The following is a 23,230-nucleotide window of genomic DNA, read 5'->3' as shown; positions in this document are numbered from 1 at the left end:
TGATGGAGGCTTTGGAGAGGGTGAATCATTCAGAGCCTCCCACCCCAGCTACCTGGGACACCTACATCTAAGGCCCACTGTGGGCAGGGGAAAACGCTCCCCTACCCTCTCCCTGCTTTGGGATGACCAGAGTCTAACTCTAAAGCCCCTTAGGGGGGTTTTAGGCGGGAAGGGTAGAGATGAAACTGCCCCCGTGAAAACCTGGCCAGGGTCATCTGGCTTGGAGTTCCAGGTTTGGAAAGTCACCCAAATGCCTTCATTCCCAAACCTGCCCTTCTAGAGAATCTGGAGTTGGCAAGTTTCAGATTCATTTGCGTCAACATGTTGTTTGGTTAATGCAGCTGAGCACCGAAGCCCATTTTCTTAGAAACAGGAAATCCCAGTGTGCCAAGAGTAAACAGATCCCAGCCCCCAATGGTTCAAGTTCATTTAGTAACTCCCTGACCACAAGGGTCTGTGGGGCTGTGTGCCTGAGCTCTCCTGCCCATAACTGATCTCACAGAGGGATCATCTCTCTGCAGCTCAGCAGCTAGAAGAGCTGTGAGTCTGCACCATGCTCCAGAGGGGCCAGGGGCAGGCTAAGCACAGGATCCCAACGCCAAATGCAAGATGGTAGAGTATCAAAGAGTTTTATAACTTTCCAGGCATTTCTCCTGAGATCTGCACCATAGACTCTTCAACCCAGTTGCTTCCCTTTTTATTCTTTCAATCTTCCATATGAGCAGATTTCTTGTCCGTTTTATCCTTCATCCCATCATTACCACCAATCAGCACAGTGCCTGGAATAGGAGGCACTAGATAGATACACAGTAGGGGAATGAATGAATGACTGACACCACGAGAGTGGAGGCACTCATGAAGAGTTTGCCTGTCCCAGCTCTGCAGGCATCATGCAGGGGTGAGCTGACATAGCTCACCTTCAAGGGAAGGTCTCACAGAAAGGTCTCACTCACCAACTCATCAGCACCCAGTTGTGAAGGACAGATTCTACCCAAGCTGCCTGGAGGTTTCAGCTTCTCAAGGTTCGCTGAGTGAGCTCAGGTTAGTGGGGGCTGGAGGAGAAGTAAATGTTTGGTTGGGTGGAGGGGGCAGGGCCAGGGCTGGGGGCGGGTGGAGGCGGGTGGAGCCCAGAGGGGTTCTTGCTGCAAAGCGGTCCACTCCCTCCCCAGACAAAGAGCCCTCAGAAAGCTACCTTCCCAACCGCTGCCACACACGGAGAGAAGCCAGAGAGGGCCTGGCCCCTGTCCGACAAGAGCCTGGCTGACCCTGTTGCTGTGAGGGGCACAGGAGTGGCAGGCAGCTGCGCCAGATGCGGGAGTCCCTGTGCAGTAACTGGGGAGCCTGACAGCAGAAGAAAAGCGGCAACTCCGCTATTATTAGCTGTTGCTGTCCACGTTTGTGAAGTCAAACCGCCCATGCAAAAGAGGCTTTGTGGTAGCAGGGCCTTCAGAGTTGTGAGCGCTCTGTGCTGTTCTGTTACACCAGGTCCTGGGTTTGCCTGCGATCGTCTCAGCTGGGCTTCCACCTGGGCGAGCCCAGGCAGGTGGGCGGAGGGCAGTCCCCTCCCCTGTGCCGCCGCTCACTGACTGGACAGGGACTCGGTGACCTCTTTAAGATCCCCTTCTCAGCATTTCATGTGGGTTTAGTTCTAAAGTCTATAAAGAATACTTTACTAAAATAAAAACAAGAGAAGTCTAACCCTATTACAAAATGCCATCCTAGGCCCAGAAGACGGGGAGAAACAAGATGATATATACTATTCAAAAGCCCAGCACTTAACACTCAGTTAACAGTTTACTGTACATCCATTAGAAGTAGTGATGTAGAAGATTTAATGATACAGGGAAATATTCACATTTTAATGTTAAGAGGATAAAAGGGGGTTACAGAACAAGATGAGTCTGGTTATATAAAAATAAGACATGTATCTCTTTATTAAAAAATCTGGGAGGAACTACACTCATATGATTTGGTTGCTTTCTGGGTTGAGAGACTATGGGTGCTTTTGCATTTTTCTTTTGTGATTTTTCTGCATTTTCCAAATTTTATACAAAGATATGTATTACTTTGGGAATCATTATTTTTAAAAACATACTTAAAAAGAAACAATACATTGAACAAGTAAAGAAAATGGAAGCCAAACAACCGAAAAGGAAAGCAGCTAGCAGCATGCAGTGAGGGCTCGCTCGCTAAGGAGCTGAGTCTCCCAGCATTGGGTGGGTCCGGTCCACCCAACCTGCCTGTGCCTGACTCTCTCCCCTCCTGCTCACTCCACGCAGCTCTGCACGTTTCAGCCCGCGGCTGCGCAGTGCTCCGGCAGCGCCTTGCTCCCACCGCCCCTGCCTGCCTGCCTGCCTGCCCGCCTGCCATTATTCTAGCGTGTTTCAGGAAAGCCAGAGAGGCCTTGGAAACAAAAGCAGATGTGATGAACGTAAAACAGCTTCCCCAGTCCCGCGTGAAGCCCAGTGTCCGTCGCACTCATCACTAGAGACCGCCTGAGATCTCCGCGGTCCCGTGGTGCTCATCCATTCAGCGCTCAAAGCCCTCCCTGCCTTTGTGTAAAGCGCCACTTGACACTTAATTAGGGAGATTTCAGCAACTTCCAAATGCTCCATCTATCAGAAACTGGCTGCCCTAGCCTCCCAGGGGAACTCACTTAAGGTATACATAAATTATATATGCACACACAAACACATATATTTTGTGTATATGTGCAGACATGTGTGTGTGCATATGTAGACACACATACATGTGTGCACAGATCATACACACACATGAGAAAAGAGGGGAGAGGTCAAACATGCACACTTGTTTGTCCTTACACACCATTTTGTTCTTCCAATGTTCTGAAATGATATATTTTCTTCATCTAACTGATGAGGAAACAGAGTCTAGGAGGGTAGTCACATGGCCGGAAGTGGCAGAGCTAGACTCTGCAGGGAGCCCTGCCTGTCTCCCAAGCCTGGACTCTAAGCACCAGGGCCCTTTCCCCTCCGACACTGCCGGCTGCTGAGGTGTGGCGAGTCCTGCAGCTTCCTGCTCACTGGGCTCCACTTGGCCTCCAGAAGAACCATGCTTGAATTTGTGGCGATGTTCACAACAGCCCTTTACTTCCAGGTTCTGCGATCAGAAACGGAAGTTTCAAAATACCGAAAGTTCGTTTATGTCGAACACACTGCTTGGGCGAAAAGCAGGAAGTCCAAGAAAGCCTGATCTCATGAGATTTTTCAGCCCAATTTGGATCCACATCCACATCTGCACTTCTGGATTTTCCACTGAGTCCAACCTCAGCTGCTCTGCAGCTTCTCCTGTTACACACCACCTCTCCACCTCCGGTGTGGGGTACAGACAAATAATGAACTCTGTTGCTATGAACCAAGATTTTTACAGTGATTGGCCAGTTGATAGGTGTGAGATGGGGGCAGGCAGTAGAGAGGAACAAGGGGCACTTGAAAGACAGGCAAGTTTCTTTCCGTAAAGTTGAAAAACAAACAAGCAAACAAACAAAAGCTCTGAACAAGAAGTCATCCAGATAAGGCCTCTGTTCTTGCCTCCAGGTGCAGGAAACAACTGGAAAGGGATCTTGCTGCCTCCTCCTCCTCCGCATGAACCTGGCCTCCCGTCTGAAGCTCAGACTCTGGCCAGGCTGCTGGAGGAAAGGAAGCAGTGGGCTCCGAGGCGCACCTTGGATTGCCGGCTTTGGGGGATCCTCAGTGGTGGGGAAGAATCATTTCTGCATCGCAACTCCCCCCGTGTGAGAAATTTTGAAGACCAAGTCCCTCACCTTATAGATGAGGGAGCTGAGGCTAGGACAAGAGATTGGCTCAGCCTCACATTCAGTTGACAGCAGGGGCTGGGAGTAGAGCCCATACCTATTGCATCAAGGTGCCTCTCTTTCCAGCTATTAACAGCTGCCCTGACTACCTTTCAGCATGAAGATGAGTTAATTGACAACACAGAGTTTTTAATGACAAGGAAGAAAGTGCATGTTACCTGTTACAGTTTTATACATAGCCCCATTACTGGGGTAGTTAGTAGGGCTGATGCTGTCATTCATTTGAGTCCTTTTCCTTTCCAAGCATAGAGTGTTCTGGGGATGATGTTATCTATGAGGTTTCACTGCCAGAAGGGTTCAAAGTCGTCCGGGGGCACCCCTGCTTATCTGCACCACCCCAACACCACCCTGGCTGCCCCTATGGGAACATCTGGAGGACTTGGAGGGAACAATGATTGGCAGTGCCTTGTGGTTTGGGCTTCTCTACCATGGACTAGAGCACATTCTCCTGAAGCACAGTTTTGCACGAGCCACACCCAACTGAAACAGTCCAGGAGCGGTAACAGACCTCATCTGGGGCCACCCCATTTGAGTGTGGGGAGCTCAGACACACATGGGTTGCTGTCTCGCCTTGTCTACCTGTGCTTCCTGGGTGCAAAGGAGATGCAGCCTAGACAGATTGAGCCGCTGTGTGGCCTTGAGTGAATTATTTAACCTCTCTGGACCCCAGTCTTCTCACCTTAAGATAGTACTTTGAATACACACCCCGAGGGCTGATGTGGGAACTAAAGGGGATGTTTACAAAGTGCCCAGGACACACATGCATCAGGGCTCCTCCCATCTCCCTGCAGCCCAACACGGCGCTTCCGGGGAAAGCCTAGGGGCCTCCATGCCTGGAAGCAGCACCTCTGAGCTCTAGAACTGCCAGAATCTGGGAGAACAAGTCCTCAAACTCAAAATCCTCTTTTTGGGGGGTAGGAGAGAGAAATTTCTTACACTTAGCAATCAATCACTAAATAAGTGCCACCTTATAGTAAAACTGAATGAGTCTGCTTTACTATTTGAGAGGGTCTTCCGGGCGTTTCCCCCTCCCTGCACAGGTCCTGTCCTGTTCCCTCGGCCCGTCACAGGTGCCCATTCTCTGCTGGATGCACTGGCGTGGGGTGCACTTGGAGCAGGGGGAAGAGCGTAATCTCCCCATCAGTCCAAGTTGCAGTGGGAGAAATGGGCCTTTCACGTGGCAGGGTCGGGCATTCTCCCCAGAGCAGTCCGTCCCCCGGAAGCCACGCCAGTGGGCAGAGGCCTCGGCCATCGCTGCTTCCTCCCCACCTTGGAAAATTACCCAGAGTGCCGCTTTGCCCACTGGCTGCCAGGCAGATGCCCTGCTGCTTTCTGAAACATTCCACCTCCTTAGGATGAAAAACAACGACGTGCCAGGCCCACAGTGACAAGCCTGCCCTTTCCTCTTCCTCCTCCCTGCGCTGGAAAAAGGACGGGATCTGTAAACAAGTCATTAGATTCGAGATCCTGCCCAATTTAGACTCTTTGTCTCAGTTTTCTCCAGAGTGAATGCGTGGTCACACCCACTCAAACCAAGCAAAGCCCAGAGGAATGCAGAGCCCTGTGGCCAGGCTAACCACAGCTGACCCCGCCATGCCCGGCTCGGGGTGCTCCCGGGCTGGGAGTGAGAGCTCTGGTTTCATCAGGAGAGCTGAGTCCTCCGACCGGCGAACGGCTGAGCTTTCAGCCTCTGGGTTCCATTCCCTAAAGCAGTTTTAATGCAGCCGGTGTCTCCCCAGACTATCAAAAATCAAAAGTCCACCTCCTTGGAAGTCTGGCAAGAAACCCCCCAAGATCAGCTTCTCTTTTATTCCTGTACTTCCCTTACAGGCAGGCTTCTAGAAACGCAGAGGCTGGAGAAAATGAAAGTCAATGCCAAATACTAACCAGACAGAGAATAACTGCTTCTCCCCATGGCCGCCCACCCCCAGCTCTGGCATTATGGGCTGGGGAGCAGGGCCCCTCTCCTGCTGTGGAAGATCTGTTTATTCTGTGCTCCATAAAGGGAAACCAGGCCCTTTTCTGACATTTTGGCTGGAAGGGGGTGGGGAGAGAAGGAGGTCCAGAATTTAAACTCAAAACCAGATCAACTTCTGTAAATCTCCTACTGCTTTTTCTGTGACTCCTCAGCGGACCACTTCGCACAGACCAGGCGCTGACCTCTCCAGGCCCCTGCGCCTCCACCTCTACACGGTCTGGCTCCTGACCCCTGCAAATGCCACTAACTGCAACGACCCCTTCTTAACTTCCTGCTGTGCCACGGCTCCCCAGAAGAAGTCGGGGACAGCCTGGCTCCTGAGTGCGGGGCAGCTCCCCACTCCCCGCCCCACACCCCCAGCCTGGGTCTGCCTCTCCTGCCTGCCAGCAGGGAGATGTGTGCGGATGCCTGAACCGCTCTCCTGAGTGGACCGTGGCTTCCTTTAAACAATGAAACCGGGAATTTCCTTTGTCCTGGAAATGTTCTGCTTGTCACCCTCGTTATCCTTATCAGCAGACCACAGCGCAGCCAGGGGAGGCCCCAGCGTGCTCAGGACCCATGGGGTATCACTGCAAAATGTTTTCTTCACTTTTTCCTCTGCCATGAATTCAAAGCATGACCTTTATGAGTGGAATTCAATCAGGTCATCTCTCAGATTCCCCAGTGGGGAAATAAAAGTAGCACAGTCAAAGCCCATTGTTCCGTTTCAAGAAGGTAAAAACGTTGTTTTCTCTCTTTTACTTAGCATCCGAGTAAATGAGGTGGGGTGGGAGGGAAGAGGGGAGGTAATAAAAAGACCCTTAAAAATTGTTTAAGGTCTTGGTAATAAAACATAGCCGAGCTCCTGCCTTCCCTCTCCACAAGCCTCTTCTCCCCTCTCAGATGATCGCCACCTCGCTCGTCAGTCTTTCCCTGAGGCCTTCGCTAGTTTTAATGCAACTCATTTTCTATTTGAAGAAGTTAGAAAGTAGATTTCACTGCTTTTGCAACAACAGGAGAGCCATACAGTTAGGAAAAGGGGTGGAGGCATGCGGGAACTCCAGAAGGCCAAAGGAATTGCAAAAATAAACTTCTGCTAATGTTAACACTCTTGTATTTCAGGGCAGGGATAATTAATTGTATATGTTTAGTCACTTAGCAACCCCGAGCTCTTATTCTGAAAAGCTTGAAATATTTCACATATGTGCTGAGTAAAGTCTTTGGGATCAGACAGATCCTGCTAGCTGCATAACTTCTAGCAAGTCACTTGAGTTTTCTCTGCTTCAGGTCCTCTCAGTGGCAAAGTGTGTCTAATAATATTGCACATGCGCTCCATAGGCTGTGGTGGGAATGGAGTGCTAACGGCATTAAATATTCAAGACCGTGCCTGGCTCATTGGTAAATAATAAATATTATTATTACTCTTACTATTATTGACATGACTGATACCTCCCGCCAAGCTTGCTTTAAAGCAATCATGAGGTAAATGAAGGGCAGAGTAATTCCAGAAAAGCTCTTGAAAGCCCATTCCTGTTCTTAACCGCCCTACAGTCTCAGATCACAGAGCTTTCTCTGAAATTCTAGCAAACGCCAGACATAGATAGCGTGCCTCTTCAGTAGGCGTTTTTGTTTTGTTTTTTGATCTTGCAAAAATGCTTATAGGGCCATCTTGATTACAACATCACTTCGAGGTGCAGTTATCGTTGGCAGAATCTCCCTGTTCTGCAGTGGAGGAAACCAAAATGTGGGGAGACCTGGGTCCTTGTGTGGGGACAGAGAGCCGTTCACATCAAAGCCAAGGAACACGGCTTCCCGAGCTCTGCTTGCCAAGGCGCTGCCTTGCTCTGCCAGTGAGGGGCTGCACCGAGCGGGGACCAGGCTGATCCCATAGGCTGGGGTTTTCAAAGGTGGAAGGAAACCTTCCAGAATCTTCTTGCCCTTGAAATTTCTGCATGCATTGCATATTAGAAGCATGCTTTTGGATACATATGTACCCTGTGAACTCAGTACAACACATGAGATAGCGTCTCCGAAGGTAGCTGTCCTCTCACAGTATTCTTTATTACACTTTACTTGCCTTAGCTGAAGAAGAGGGGGGCTAAGAAAATGACCCGCAGACGACTCCTGGACCCACAGATAATGCTTGGAGGGACTATGGTTACAGTGACTAAGCTTGGAAGACTTAATTTAGCCTTGCTACGGAGGAGGCATGTGGGAGGAGAGCAGCCATTTCTTTCATTCACTCATTCAGCAAAAACTTTTCAAAGGGCTACGCTCTTTCATGCTTGCTCCTGCTAACTGTTCAGGGTTCAGCCTAAATGTCACTTCCCTAGGGAAGCCTTTGACCTCTGAGACTAGGTTAGGTCCCCATATCATACTCTCCTGAAGCACTCTGTACTTCCCTTTTCACAGGACTCGTACTTATAACGAACTGGCTAAATATCTGTTTTCTCCCTTGGTTTAATTTCTGTTACAGGGCAACAGAAGTTAATTTCTGTCTGTGTCCCCTACTGCATCCCAGCACCGGGCACATCAAAAGAGCTCAGTAAATGCACGAATATGTGCCAGGTGCTGTGGTCTCAAAGGCAAATTTGTAGGGTGTCTACCCTCAAGAAGCATACAGCAAAGATGAAAAACATTTAAAAATATTAAAAAGTCACACTTAGGTGCTCACGACGATGGAACAGGAGTAACTAAATTACCATAGTCAGAAAATTGTGTTCTACACACACTTCCTCCCTTTCTTCTAGATGCAATCTGAAAAGAACAAAGGTGAAAGATTTCCATCTGCAGAGAGATGTCTCTGAAAATGCATGAGCTGCAGCAGTATTGAACTAATGAGGGACCGTGTGTAATTGGGATGAGATTATTAACGCCTATGGGCATTCGCTGGGGTCTGTGGGCTGATCTGTACTTTATCCTTTGTGGAGGGCAAGTACAAGTGAGAAGCAGGACCATGATGTTCATTCCCCCAAAACCATTATGGAGTTAGACTGCAGAGACCTTGGCCTTATTTTTCCGTAGCTACTGTCCATCTTGGTTTTAAACAATTCAACTCAGAAATGCATGCCACCGATTAAGTGATGGACATGGAACTGACCTTCACAGACATGTCAACCTGGAGACTTGCCCAGCAAAAGCCACCATAGGTCTGCCTGCCTGTTAGATAGAGAAGCCTTAGTGACAAAGTCATATGTCCCCTAGAGAAGGACTGGGTTGTTTATTCCTCATGATAATGCCAAAGCCACAGTGAGTACAGCATGTCACATGTTCCTATTATCCATGGGCAAGGGCCATGAAGGAAAGAGAGGAATTGCATCATGTCATGGAGATATCAAGCATATGGATCTTTGCAACTGAGGGTACCATCAAAAAGCACACTCACTGGGGACACTCACTGGAGGGAAATGGAGATTCAAAGGCCACCGCACTCGCTAGTTATTTTCTAAATTAAGTTGCTTTGCTCACATTTATACTTAAGGGAACATCTTCCTACTATGAGTTATAGGGACCTGGGAATGAGAAAAGCCAACTACCTCTTAATAAGACAGAGACCTACATAACAGGAGATCATATATTTATCGCAGCACAAAGCATTAGAACTGAAATAACCTTTAAAATATTTTAACACAGTGCCAATGCTTTATAAACAAGGAAACAGAAATGACCACATTGTATAGGATTCTCTTTGGCTGAGGTCATTTTCCAATGAAAAGGTATACAGAAAAAGCTCGTACGTATTTTTTTTTGACAATCCCAGTACACACTTAATCATAGTTTGTGAATATCTCAACGATAAATTCCAAAAGCTCCATTTTACAGACGGGAGAAGGTAGCACTATGTTCTTAAAGGTAAGCATCAAACTGAAGCCAGGGGACTAGATGGTAAGCTGAAACTGAGCTCCAGGCCAGCACCGAGAGCACCCTGGTGGTGCTGGGCATTCACTCTTCATCTTGTTTCACCTCGTGTTGGCCAAGAGTAAAGGACAGTGTTGGTTCTCCATGTGGACAACACATTGCTGACTCAGATAAAAATAATCCATGTAAATACAGCCTTCTGACTGAATTCAGACTTCAGACAATTTTTTAACCTGAATTATATAGACTTGCACTGCCCAATAGGGTAGCCACTAGCCACATATGACTATTTAAATTTAGATTAAGTAAAATTAAATTAAATTTAAAATTTAGTTCCTTTTTTGCACTAGCCACATTCCAAGCGCCCAGTAGCCACTTGAATGGCTAGGCTCATGGCTACCATGCAGAATGGGACAATTCCATCTTTGCAGAAAGTTCTATTGGGCAGTCCTGATAAAAACAGCTTTCTTAATTCTCCACTTTCCTTTCCCTTAAAATAAGGTTAAGTACATTGAGAAGTGCTGATGAAGTGTACTAAATCTCTTATTCTAAAACTTGCGCAGGAGTCATCTTTCTGGTGGAGCTTCTCTTCTGATAAATCGATGCTTTTGAAAGAGAGAAGTTGGAGTCTTATACAGCCGAGAAAATATGGCTCCCTTCTACACAAATCAAGTCCGATAGCAGAAATTGAGAGTTCACTGAATAATGTTAGAAAGTGTTACATTAGCTATTCCCAAGTATGCAAATGCTTAGGCAAGACATAGGACATAGTTAAGGTGGTAGGATGATGAGTTAGTCCAGAACCTTTATACAGTCCCACCTCACAAAGACACACCACTGTCAGACAAATGAGTTTCCTGCAGGGCTGCATTACTTCCATTGCGTAAGATGTCCTTGCTAATTTGAAATACATATTTGAGATGCTCTCTAGTCTCTTTAGCTACGCCCTATGTTTCCAGTGTGGCCAACACCGAATGCTCCTTCCATGCCGCATCAGGATCTTGGCGGTCATTTGTTTTTGTGGGGGAAGAAACAACAGGGTTGGTTTTAGCTGGATTGCAGTTCCTAAAGAGTGACAGGTCAGTGTCTGAGCCACTCAAGGTCCAGACCCATGGGCTTTGAAATCCCAATTCCGTTGGCTGGAAATAAAACCTTGATACACAATTCAACACATTCAGCAAAAAAGATGTAAGGAGAAGCTCTAAATATCCATCTTAAATGCCTGGATAAGCACTTTAAAATGGAAAGGGTTCACTTCATTTTCATTTCTCTCTCTTCATTAGCTAGCTGCTTCAGTGTGGGCAGAATACGAGCAAACGATCCTTCCCTTCACTTCTGGGCACATCACCATGTTTGGTTGCGTGGTGTAGCCCAAAGGACAGAGATACAACCTGCCCTAAATTAGCAACGGTGCCTGTTGAGAATAAAGACTGAACTTGTCTTGTCTTGTGACACAGGGGAAGAGCCACTGTTATTCCTGACTTCAACGCTAGCAGAGGATCATCTTCAAGGCAAATTACTTCTTTCATTCTGCTGTTCTTTCACCCACACTTCGGTCAGCTAAACCTGCATACAGACCATCACAACCCAAATTCATATGCCCTGACCAGGAGAGTCCAGTTCTACCCTCCCTGCTGGCTGGAAAACGCCTATTTCTGTAAGAGGGCAGTAACACAGAGCATACAGAAGGACTGAAATCTCTGGAACAACCAACTTCAGGCCCCGCCCTGTATTCCCTTATGTCCTGTATGTCCACAAGGATGCCGAGGCCATCTACAACAAGAGGTGGCACAGGTGACTGAGGGTGGGTAGCCGGTGGATGTCTGGCAAGGCAGATGGGCATTAAAAAGCTTATTAACAGGGAATGTTTTATAGTCTAGGTGGCTCTTGACTCTTCAAAGGCAAAGGCAAACCTAAAAAAAACTGAGTAGAATAGGTTGGACAGGAGAATATTGTTTCTCTGCTGTTTTCACGTTGACACAACTCTCTTTATCAGTAGAACAAGCCTGGAATTCCTGAAGCTGCACTCATATCCTGCCATCGGTTTTTACGTAAAACCCACATTGATTGGGATGGGAGTTTCATGAGCAGAACAATGGCCGGATGTGGGGAGGGAAAGGAGGAATATGTGATGTTTGGTCTGCACCGGTGCATTCGTAGGAGATGGTGTCTGTGAGGGCAGAGAGATAGGAGTAAGTAACTCACTGACGAATTTAAGCAGATGCAAGTGAGTCTTTGAAATCATACGACCTGATGGGTTCAATTTAAGCAATACTTATTATCTGTTAGGTTCAAGCATCAACCTGGTTAAGAATAAAACAACCAAGACAGTATTAACAAGCACTCACACAGCCCTTCACAGTTACAAAGTGCTTTCAGAGCCACACTTGTTTTGATTCTTATAGGAAAGCAAAGAGAAAACAATATTATTATTACTACCATTGCCACTTTAACTTAATAATAAAATTTACAGGAAAGAAGATTAGAGAAAATTTCTGGCTCAAGACCACACAGTTAATAAATAGGTGTAAGCCCAGATTTTGCACTTCAAATGGCACATGACTTTCACAGAACCATTCTGCCATGGCCCCAATAATTTTCAAAACACTCCAGAGTCTCACTGCCAGTCTTAGTAAAATTTTTGTGTCACCTTTCCCAGCTAAGAAGCACTACAAAACACACATCATGCCTACATTACACGGTGTGAGCACAAATTTGCATTTTGTAAATTCGGTTGACTGAAGATTGCTAGCCAGCCCCTGACAATAAAGAGAGAAGAGTGTTCTCTCCTTAGTGAAAAGTCCAAACAAGGCTCAGAATTGGCAATGTTGCATGATTTACGATTGACAACCAGAATAACTGTGTAATGAGCCACTCAATAGTTAGTGAAATGTCTGTACTTAATTAACGCCTTTCTTCAAGAAACTTGAAGTGACTCATCATTCTAGATTTTTACCAAATCCACAGGAGGAGAAGATTGAGTTACTAGTAGTCTTTATCCTTTTGAGTGGATGGAGAAACTGAGGTGAAGAAAGGGAGAGTAACTTGCCCAGTGTCATCCAGCCAGCCTAAGGCAAAGCCATGACTCAGGGTCCCCAAACCCCATACCCACGCTAGCACTCCAGAGGGACAGATACATACACAGGCCTGGGGCCTCTCCCAGGGGAGCATGGATCTGCTTTGCCAGTTTCTCCCACATCTACTGCAGACGTGGACCCAGATAGGTTCGTCATCAAAGCATTTTAATGACTACAAGGAAGGAGACCAATAATGGGGCTTGTTGAAAGCGTCATTAGCATCTGGAAAATTCCACTCCACCTGTTCCATCTCTGATGTGACTGGCCACGCAACAGGCCCTATACTTCATGGAACACTCTCCCTGACTCTGCAGGGCGTGTGAGCTCAAAGCCATTGCCCCTTCCCTGTGAGGGGCTCACCTCCAGGGACACCCTTGTCTGCCCGTGGGAGTGCACCTTCACGGAGGCATGGGTCTTTCTCTTTCCCATTGTAAGTGTGCTTGTTTGGGGCACGCTAGTAAAATGTCCCCTCCTGTTTCCAATTATTCTGAACAATTAAGCATGCAAATGTCTGAACATTTATTAAACTTCTATAGACTTTTAGGAAAAAATAAAAGAACCTACGAGAATCTGAGTCATCAAAGGGTTCTTACAAAACCAGCACTTTGAGCCTTTCATTGGAAGTGAATCAGAAACAGACGTGTGAAATTTCCCATGAAATACACACAGGGCTTTAAATTTTTCTTTTAAAGGGTGCTCTGGGCAGAGAAGAGTCTGGGTCATACCCAGTCCAAACTGGCGGGTAAGAAAGGATGAAAACTCCATGAGCTCAACCCCAGCCCCCCTGCTTCCCTCACAGCTTTGTCCGCAGGACCTTTGGGGGCCAACTCTGGGAAGCCAGGGAAGGGTGACCACGGAGTTCCTTTACCACACTGCGGACCAGAAAGTACTAGAGATCCACACATCTCCAGAAGGGAGAGCTTAGAGCCCCCAGTGCCTGGATACCTTCCTGAGGCACCCTGGGAAAATGCTCCTCATGCCAGTTTCCTGAAAGGTTATTTCCACAAAAGTAATCTGCTCTTTCCCCCTCCCTTTCCTCCCGTTTCCTTCCTTCCTTCCTTCCTTCCTTCCTTCCTTCCTTCCTTCCTTCCTTCCTTCCTTTTCTTTCTCTCTTTCAATTTTTAAATTGATTTTAGAGAGAGAGAGAAACATTGATATGAGAAACATTGATCAGCTGCCTCCTGTACATGCCCTACCCAGGACAGAACCCACAGCCTAGGTATATGCCCTGACTGGGAATCAAACCAGCAAACTTTCAGTGCACAGGATAATGCTCCAAACAACTGAGCTACACTGGCAAGGGCTCTCCCTCCTTTTTCTAGAAAAGTGCAGAAAGTGCAGGTGCCCCACAAGTCCCTCACTTTTAGGGAAGGCCTGTATTGCACCAAAGACCCCCCTTGAGTGAGGTTACTTGTGCCCTTCAACCCAACATGCTTTTTTTGTGTGGAGAAGGTCAAGATCAGAATATGGTTGTCTATAAACAGCATTGTTGGGGCTGGGGAAGTGCTGTGAGATAACGTGGGTATTTGCTCTAAGAGTCCTGACCAGTCACAGACCCCAGAACAGGGCTGCTGTCAGAACACAGTGACAGGAGGAGAAAGCTCTCCTGCTTATACACATAGATGCGCCCATTCTAACCACTCCCCTCAGCATTGCCAGGACAGGTTGCGTGAGGCTCGGCACCCCATGGAGCCTCCACCCTCACCCTCACACACTCCCTTCATGCCACACAGTTTCCGAGTTATTTTCCTTGTTGAGAAAACCTTTCCATCCCATTTTTGTCTACAGCGAATTACACTGAGGACTGGGCTAAATGAAATCAGTACAAATTAACCGTGATGAAATATCCCTCGTCTTGGAAATATGGCTCTTGCCATGGGAGCTACATTTCAGTTTCAATTGCTTTTCATTCTTTGTTTTTTTAATCCTAAGTGGCCAACAGCACTTTATTGTTTCTTTTCAACATCCTGTTCTGCAGCTTCCTTGGCTCTGTTTGCCCTGATGCCAAAGAGCCGGGCCTCGGCGCCAGCCGCGCAATGACTGGGGATCTTCTTGAACTCCTTCCCCTCCTCTGCCGTGACCCTGGCTCTCTCCTCCTTGTAGACGTTCTGTGTCAGCATGACTGGTCCTGTCAGCTGTGTGGCCAGCTTGAGGTCTTCAGCAGAGATGTCTCCCTTTTTGGTGGCCGAGGTCTTCCTGGGGAAGAGGATGAACTTGGAATAGTACTACTTCAGTCTCTGTGCATGGACCTGCAAGGACTTGCCAACGTGGCCTTGTTCTGTCTCCTCAGATGCCCGGAGATCCCAGGGGTCTGGGCCACCTTCTTGTGGATGCAGGCCACCCTTAACTCCTCCAACACTTCGGTGTGGTGCCCCTGTGGCGCATCTTCCTGCAGGCTGGGTCCTGAGGCAGGGCGTGTGGCTCGCTGCGCCTTGCGTCTGTGAATCTCCTGTGCCAGCTGCTTATACCATGTGGCAATGTGACACTGCCCACCCTCGTGGAAGTGGAGATTTTTTAGGGTGGTGGTGCCATTTCAGCTGGGCACCGTGGCCGCTGCCTACGGGTCTTCCCTGAAGGGGAATGGCCCCTGGAAAGAAAGCGGCACCACAGAGCCTCGGTTATTTCTCATTCCAAGTGGATGATGGTTATAAAGAGAAAAAACTACTTCAGGTGGCTGCATGATTGTTTAGGTGCCTAGGTGGTTCCTATGGAAATCGCCATCTTCAGTGTCCCAGGAGTAGTACGACCATGAAGTAAGACCAGAGAAGAAAGTAAGAATGCCTGTAGATTCCACAGGTCTTGACATTTTTGCTCCAGGAAACACCTTTATTAAGGAATGTGCTGTTTTGGGTACGTGAATACTTGAGTCCTGCTTCCCGTGTCTCTTGCTCACTTCTCATCGTTAGGCACGTCACATCTTAAGTCCTCAGTTATCTCTTCTGCACAATGGCCTCTTTTGTTCTAAGAGTATTGGGAGGTCCTGTAAGTTGGCAACTTGTGATACTTGGCTTGGGAGACACAGCAGAAATACAAGCAGCTCTCTCAGTCCAGTTCTTTTGTTACCCCGGACTATGCATGAAAGTCTCAGAAATAATGGGTAGAGAGTGGTGAGGCCAAGTGATAAGAGACGATATGGCATACGAGAGGCAGAAGAGGAAAGCAACAATTTCTGGAATGCTTTCTTTAATTGATTTTAATGGCCCTTTGGATAGTCTTTGAAGCCTTTTTTTTTTTAAAGATTTTATTTGTTTATTTTTAGGGGGAGGGAGAGAGGGAGAGAAACATCAACCAGTCGCCTCCTGCACGCCCCCAAATGAGGACCTGGCCTGCAACCCAGGCATGCGCCTTGGCCAGGGATTGAACCAGCAACCTTTTGGTTTGTAGGTTGACACTCAATCCACTGAGCCACACCAGCCAGGGCTGAAGCTTTTTTTTTTTCTTATATATATATATATCTAGAATTAGAACTTAAAACATACAGACAGGTTGAAATTTCTAAATAAGAGGGCTTCTTTGCTGACTTGTTATATTGAATTAGGGTAATAAGAGTTAATACTACATAGAAAGGTATAATTCTTAAAGGTGTATGTGTGTATGGAGTGGAGGTAGGGAGTTGCTCATGCAGTGTTAGTGAGGAGAATGGGTTAATTTTCCCTCTAAATGAAGTCAAACTACTACAAGCATGAGATCGAGCGGTTGATCGGCCCCTGGTAATCACGCACGGGGTCCATGATGAGGCTGCACAGAATGTTGTGGGAAAATGCAAAGGCAAGCACTTGGCCCTGTGCATTGAGAATGAAAATGTTAAAATAATAGGTTCTTCAGTGCTAAATTATGTTTGGTCCCAAGGATCCTTGGAGCTATGGTTTTCTTTGTTCTGCCAAAGGAAAAAGGAAATACATCAGGAAGCTGCCAGTCCACAGGAAGTCTCACTCGGGCTGATAAAAGGAACTGATGTGAGGTGGCTGTGGATGCAGTTATAAGTCAATCAGCCTTGAAATAACAAGCACTATTCAGGAGAAACTGGAGCCTGAAGTTAGCCTTCCTCGATGGTTTCCTTTTAACCTGGCAAAACATTCCCTCCTTTGTGTTTTTTAAAGCTCCCCCATCTGTTTTTTTTAAAGTGTGTATAGTGTGTGTGTGTGTGTGTGTGTGTGTGTGTGTGAAGGAAAGAGAATGAAAATAGAACAAGAGTCCGAGAAAGAGAGAAGAGGTAGGAGGCAGAGGAGGCAGTGTTGTCAAGTCAAAGACCCGTTGTTCTCCGAGCTCCAGACATTTTTCTTTTTACATCTTGTTAGCTCATTACAATGAAACAGAACCTGTTGGCCTCATCCTCCTCTGCCTGCTGTTCAGTGCACCTGTTAACACGTCAGGAAGCCTCTCCTACCGGGAAACACAGGGCCCAGATTGTAAAGGCTGGTGGAGGCTGAGCAATGCCATGAGTCTGAGTAGGACAGACTGTCAGGGGGGGTCAGTTAGACCAGAGGGCAAAACACACAGCAACAGAGAATACATGGTCCTCAGCAGGTGGGTTGGTTTGGAGCCTAACTACATGGACGTGTAGCAAGTCCATCTGGCAACGCATCACAGTGGCTAAGCTCTACGAACTTCAGAGGCAAACAGGAGTACATTCAAATCATTGCTTTTCCACTTTCTACCTGAAGGAACTTGGGTAAGTTACTTCCCCTCTCCTTGTCACGGAGATCGAATATGAGTACGTCTGCGAAGGTCAGAAGAGTATTGGCACATAGTAAGGGACAGATAAATGGCTGGTTCTTTTTCTTCTTGTGACTCTGCTCTCTCCTCCTCATTGTTCTTCTCCCTTAGATGGAAGGTGAGTGGATCTCTCGCTTTTAGGCGAGGAGTAGGGATGGAAAGGCCTTTGCTAGGGCCGTTGGTGCCCATGCAAAATGGTGGGTGATAAAGTTTCAAGCTGAATTGGGCCTTTCGGGGTTGACTCTGTGTGTGCCCATAGCACGGCACCACTTCCTGTTTTAAGAAGAAGAAGAAAGGCCTTCCAGAAACTCATTAGGAGGCTCAAAACTTTTCTTGGACCTCAAAATATTGTTGTTGTTGTTTTTTAAGTGAAGTGTAAATGAATCAAAACCAGACAAATTCAATTTCCCTTCAATTAAACAGGATTTTTAAAATCCAGGGGACAGGATCTTGGGGCCAAATGTGTTTTGGGTTTTAAAAGAGACTGAATTTTGGAAAAGAGTGTAAGACCCAAAGCAGAGAGGCAGGCACTCATGCAAAGGGGTTAGCACAGCTCCAGTGTCACTTGGTAATAAAAACAACCAGCTCAGAAAAATTCACAAAGCACCTCCGGAGAGCCTGAGACTTCCACTAGCCTGAAAAGATCACTCTACAGTTTAGGCCCCGGGGTTGTGGAGAGCCACATGGGCTCAGAGAGAATTTCTGTGAAAGGTTCACCATCCGCGCCCCCAAATAAGAAATGCTTTAAAGCCTGCTTAGGTTCAGAGTCTTATAAACATGGAAGATGAAAGAACGTTTTGAAATCATGCCTTCATTTTACACATGAGAAAACCCTTAACATGACAAATTTTGCACAAATACTGAAGGAGTGAAGGGGCACCTAAGATCCCATATCTCACTGGTCAGGGAAGGGGTTTGGGCTAGGATTCAGGGCTCCAGAGTCTAGGCTGGACAATTTCTCTCTGTTTTTACTGCAAAATGGGATCTGAATGTTTCTGATGAGCACACTGGGGCTGGAATGATGGTGGCCAGTCCCTTTGTCACTAATCTATCTCTAATAGTCCCTCTTTATTTTTCCCATCAGTTTTTAAAATTATAAGTATATACTAGTGATTTTCAAAAAAATCAAATGCTACATAACTTTAGAGTGTGAAAAGTAAAAGTCTACTCCTCCTCACTCAGAAGCAGCCAACTGCTGTTAATAGCTTCTTGTATATCCTTCCAGAAATTATCTACACTTAATAATCATATGTGTGTCTTCACATTTTTTTTTACAGAAATGAGAGCACGCCTCTTGTAACTTGCTTTCTTCCATGTAATAGTATGCCTTGGAGGATTCCCTAAACCAGGGTCCACAGACAATTGATTTCATTCCGTTTAACAGTTGCATGAATTGTCCCTCACTTAGTCATCTAGTCCCCTATTGATGGACATTTAGAGTCCTTCCAATTTTCGCTGCTACAAGCATCACTTTAATAAACATCTTGTACATATACCTGCGGTATCTGAGTAACCATGTCTATTAGATATCTTTTTTAGAATTGAAATTATTATCAAATTTGTCTCAATATTTAATATCTCAGTAGATATTTCCAAATTGCCCTCTGGGAGGATTGTACCAAGTTGTGTTCCCTCTAGTTGGGTGAGAGAGTGCCATGTCCCCTTACTCTCTATAACATGAGGCTGATTCAGCTGTTCTAAGCTTTGCTATCCTCACAGGTGAAAAATGTTCACATTTCATTATTTTCATTTAAGTATCTGTATGCACGTACTTGAGACTCTTTTTATTTGCATTTCTTTTTCTAGCATTGAGTATACATAGCATGTTTGCCTATTTTTTGTGAGGTAGTCTATCTTTTTTTGTTGACTTGTAATTAGTCTTTGTGCATTAAGACATTTGCTGATTTATCTTTGTACTTTATTTAGAGTGTTTTTCTCTATGTTACTGCATGAATAGAGGAGCTAAAGCTGAGGAAGGGAGAATAATAATAAAAAGAAATTCCCTAGGCACTCCTCAGTTTTCACAAGATATCCATACAATGAACTACTATCATCAGGAGTGAAGGGACAGAGGAAGTTATAAGCTGGGTGTTACCTTTGGGAAAATGTGCTTAAATTTCCATATAATAGAAAGCCACAAAAAAGATTTGCCAGTGAGCATTGCTTCTTTTGGAGCTGCCAGTTGTCTGAGCTTAAAATCAGAAAATAGAGAAACCTCTGCCCTCTGGAAGTCTGGAAGGAACAGAAATATGAGCATCTTGTTCTTGTTCATTTATGTAGAGTTCTGTTGAGCATCCTGTCTGGCAGTACTACTCAAGTTTTGGTTGAATGAATAAATGAATGAGCATGAATTAAGGGATCCATGTCTAAGACAAAATGACTTTTCAAACATAAGAATTTAAAACTTAAATATATATATTTATATAGAGGGTAATGGTATTCACTTAAAAATAACTCACAAGCTGAGTACTTTTATAATATGAAAACCTGTTTTCAAATTTTTGCTACTTGAGCATTACTGTCAAATTATTTATTCTCAGACTCCCTCGAACTTAAAATCGGTGAACACCCAGATATTCAGACCTAACACTCTGCTACTGAACTGCTAGATTTCAGTAGACATATGAAACCCACGCATGTCTAGAAATGCAGGGTTAGAGCTCCCACGGCACCTGTAATTCTGGCCTGTTGCATGTGTGCACCGAGATGCGACATAAGGTCTTTCATTACCTCGGACCCATGGCACCGTTTGGGAAAGCGGGCCTGCTGCCGAGGAGGCATTTCAGTTTTCAAGCATGCGTTTTCTTGGAGTTGGCTTGAGAAGTTACATACTCGGGGCTTTTGATCCTGAATTAAAGGCCAGGCACACTGTTCTCCAAAGATGGGAACTTTCTTAAGCATTTCGGTACTTTGGTTTATTCTTGAAGGTATCAGCAATTTTGAAGCTGCTATAAAGTTAATGAGTTACCTGAAAATGCATTTGAACACTTAATCCCGGGTCCTACTTGGATGCTGGTGACAACTTGCTGAGTTTTTGGTTTGCTCAGGTGAAATATCAGTGTTTCTGTGTGCGGTGACAGATGCAGCCGGCCTGTGTAAGTATGTCAGATCTGTCTGAGTTTCCACAGAACTGTGATTTGAGTCTCAGGGAAACAACCTGAACCTTTGTCTCTTCTCAGTGACTATCTGCTGACTCATTCTCAAAAGGAACCGAAGTCGTAGCCCAGGAGAGATGGCCCAGTTGAAAAGACAGCTTGTGGTGAAATCTCCAGAACACTGCAAAGGAAGACAGTTAAAGGACTAAAGGGATAATCACATTTTTATGGGGTCTGGTGAGGTAGGGTTGCTCTTCCCTCCCCTGTCTCCATATTCAATAAACATATCTTTAAAGACAGCTGATAGCATGGTCTGGTTGCCTGAACCTATCGCTGGTTGTTTAATTCTGCCTGCTACTCATTTCTTGTGGCCTCTGATAAGTGATGGGACCACTCTCATCCTCATTTCGTAAGAAGGATGGTGTTAGCAGGAAAGATTCGACTGCTAAGAGACTTGTATAGCCCTGCAGATCATCCATCTATTAGAAATTTGTGATTCTTCCTTTTGATATGCAGGGGTGGGCAAGAGTAGGTTTACAGTTGTGAGTATGAGAAACACAGTTTATTTTTGCATTCAATATTATTTATTAATTATTATATTACCATATGAATAACTGTGAACCTACTTTTGCCCATCCCTGTATTTTATAAAACCCAGATTCTTTGTTATGGTATTTAAAGTCCTCCAAAGTCGAATTCCATCCTATCTTCCCACTTCTACCTTCTCCTTTATATGCACCCCCTGCCCCCAAACACACATCAAAGTATTTTACTTCCCTAGAAAGAACTTGAACCATATCTTCCTGCACAAGTCCTACCCTCCTTCAAAGCCACCGTCCAGGTCCACTTGTCTACCTATGCCAAGAAGTTGTGTGGTTTATGTGGGGGGAGGGGGGAAAGTATTCTGGAATCAGAAACACTTGGCAAGTTACCTGGCCTCTCTGAACTTTAATTTCTCCCATATAAAACAGTAATGTGACAATATTACTTTCCATAGTGCTATTGTGAGGATTAAATGCAAGAGTGTATATGAAAGTCCTTTGTAAATAACTATTGTTATCAGGTCTTTGTCTGTCTGTCCATTTGAAATTGCTCCTTCCTTTCTCCGTGCTAATGTAACACTTACTGCATTTCACTAGGCACACAAACATGGCTTATCCTCCTGCTAAGTCTCCAGGACAGCAGCCTTTTTGCCACCCGCATTGTATCTTGACAGCACTTAGTCACCCAGTCCAGTGCCTGCGTAAGAGTCATGCAATAGACCTTACTCACTTGGACAGTTACTGACTTGTACCACTACGGCTGGCGTCAGTTCACGATGTCAATGAGGCTAAGGTTACAGAGTCCCCATAAGGCCGGCTAGCTTTGCATAGAAAAGGGTTATTCTGCAGATTGTCCAATGCTGTCAAATATTAGCCCTAAGGGTGACAAAGTGAGGGCAGTCAAACCCCACCCATTGCCTCTGGGGAAACATCTCAAAGTATACGGCTGCTGATGTTGGTGCTGGGTCTGTAGAAGCATTAGAATGACATCACTTAGGAATCCCATCCTACTGATGTATTAACACATGAATGGGCTACAGATATGTAGATATAAATCATAAAAGCAACAGAAAATGAAACAGGGTGTGGTCTTCTGCAGAGGAAAAGGCACTTGCACAGCCCTGAAGCTACAAAAAAAAAGTCACTGTGGCTGGTTGAAGATTTTGTGAGCTTGTGTGCGTTTGTGTGTGTACATAGTGGCCATAGTCCTTTAGCCTTCTCCGTTGGTCACAAAACAACAAGCAAAAAAAATAGACTTAGAAAGGCTGTTTTCAGTACTAACCAAAAATAGAAAGTCATGTTATTCAGAACAAAACAAAACAGAACCAAAATGTTATTCTATACCTTCATAATGTAGCTGGTTGTCTAAAATGAATGAAAATAGCTGCTTTTCAATTCTGACCCTAGACAGTTGGTTGCTAATTTGAAAATCTATTGAGCTTCAGATGGAGTGTTTTCTTCCATGAAGACTAGGGCTTTGCGGATGGCCTGAGTGTTGGCTTACAATTTAGGCATATCTTTTGAAGTCTGAGGTAGTATAAAAGCCTCAGTCCATCAGAAATCCTGCCTAGTGGTTCATCACCATAAAATTTTTCCCATTTTTTTCTGGTAAAACTCAGTATTAACATAAGACTAACGTTACATTTCTAGAATGCAGGCTTCTTTAAAATCAACCAAGTTTTTAAACCAATGCTATATTAACTGGTTGACCCCAAACAGAAGACGTTGAGATCCTAAATCTTCGTTAATGTGGTTGTTATTCAAGACCTGCTTATTGCCCAGCCTAGAAGATGAGTCCATAAGATATGTGCTAATGCATCTGAATATATTATATTATGTAGTCAAACAGTCAATTATTAACAGAATTGACATGAAATTCAGCCCACCTGCCCTGGTCTATAAAGGGACTTATTGGCTATTTAAGTAAAATACTATATTTTTTATTGTCTTCTGGTAATGGACATTGTTTGTCTACAAGAAAAGAAGTATATATTTTAGAAAACAGTTATGCTGAAAATCTGGAAATTTTTAAAGTATGGAAATAATTCAAGATAGTAGTAATACATTTTTCATTAAATAATAGAAGTATCTTTATTCCAAAGTATCAAATTCTCCATGAGTTTTAAAAAGCCTTGTCTGTCTCTTTCTGT

The 23,230-nt window shown here is 45.4% G+C and overlaps 1 protein-coding gene and 1 pseudogene across 4 annotated transcripts in view; both read right to left on the bottom strand.

Moving 5' to 3' along the window:
* The window catches only part of FLI1 (Fli-1 proto-oncogene, ETS transcription factor), a 122,530-nt gene that overhangs the window by 87,118 nt on the left and 12,182 nt on the right, over window positions 1-23,230 (bottom strand). The window lies entirely within an intron of this gene.
* LOC114509311 lies at window positions 14,625-15,260 on the bottom strand (annotated as a pseudogene).

This window comes from Phyllostomus discolor, chromosome 13 (assembly GCF_004126475.2).
Source record: "Phyllostomus discolor isolate MPI-MPIP mPhyDis1 chromosome 13, mPhyDis1.pri.v3, whole genome shotgun sequence".
Classification (NCBI taxonomy): domain Eukaryota; kingdom Metazoa; phylum Chordata; class Mammalia; order Chiroptera; family Phyllostomidae; genus Phyllostomus; species Phyllostomus discolor.
The sequence above is the reverse complement of the archived record's forward strand: the minus strand, read 5'-3'. Positions and strand labels throughout refer to the sequence as shown.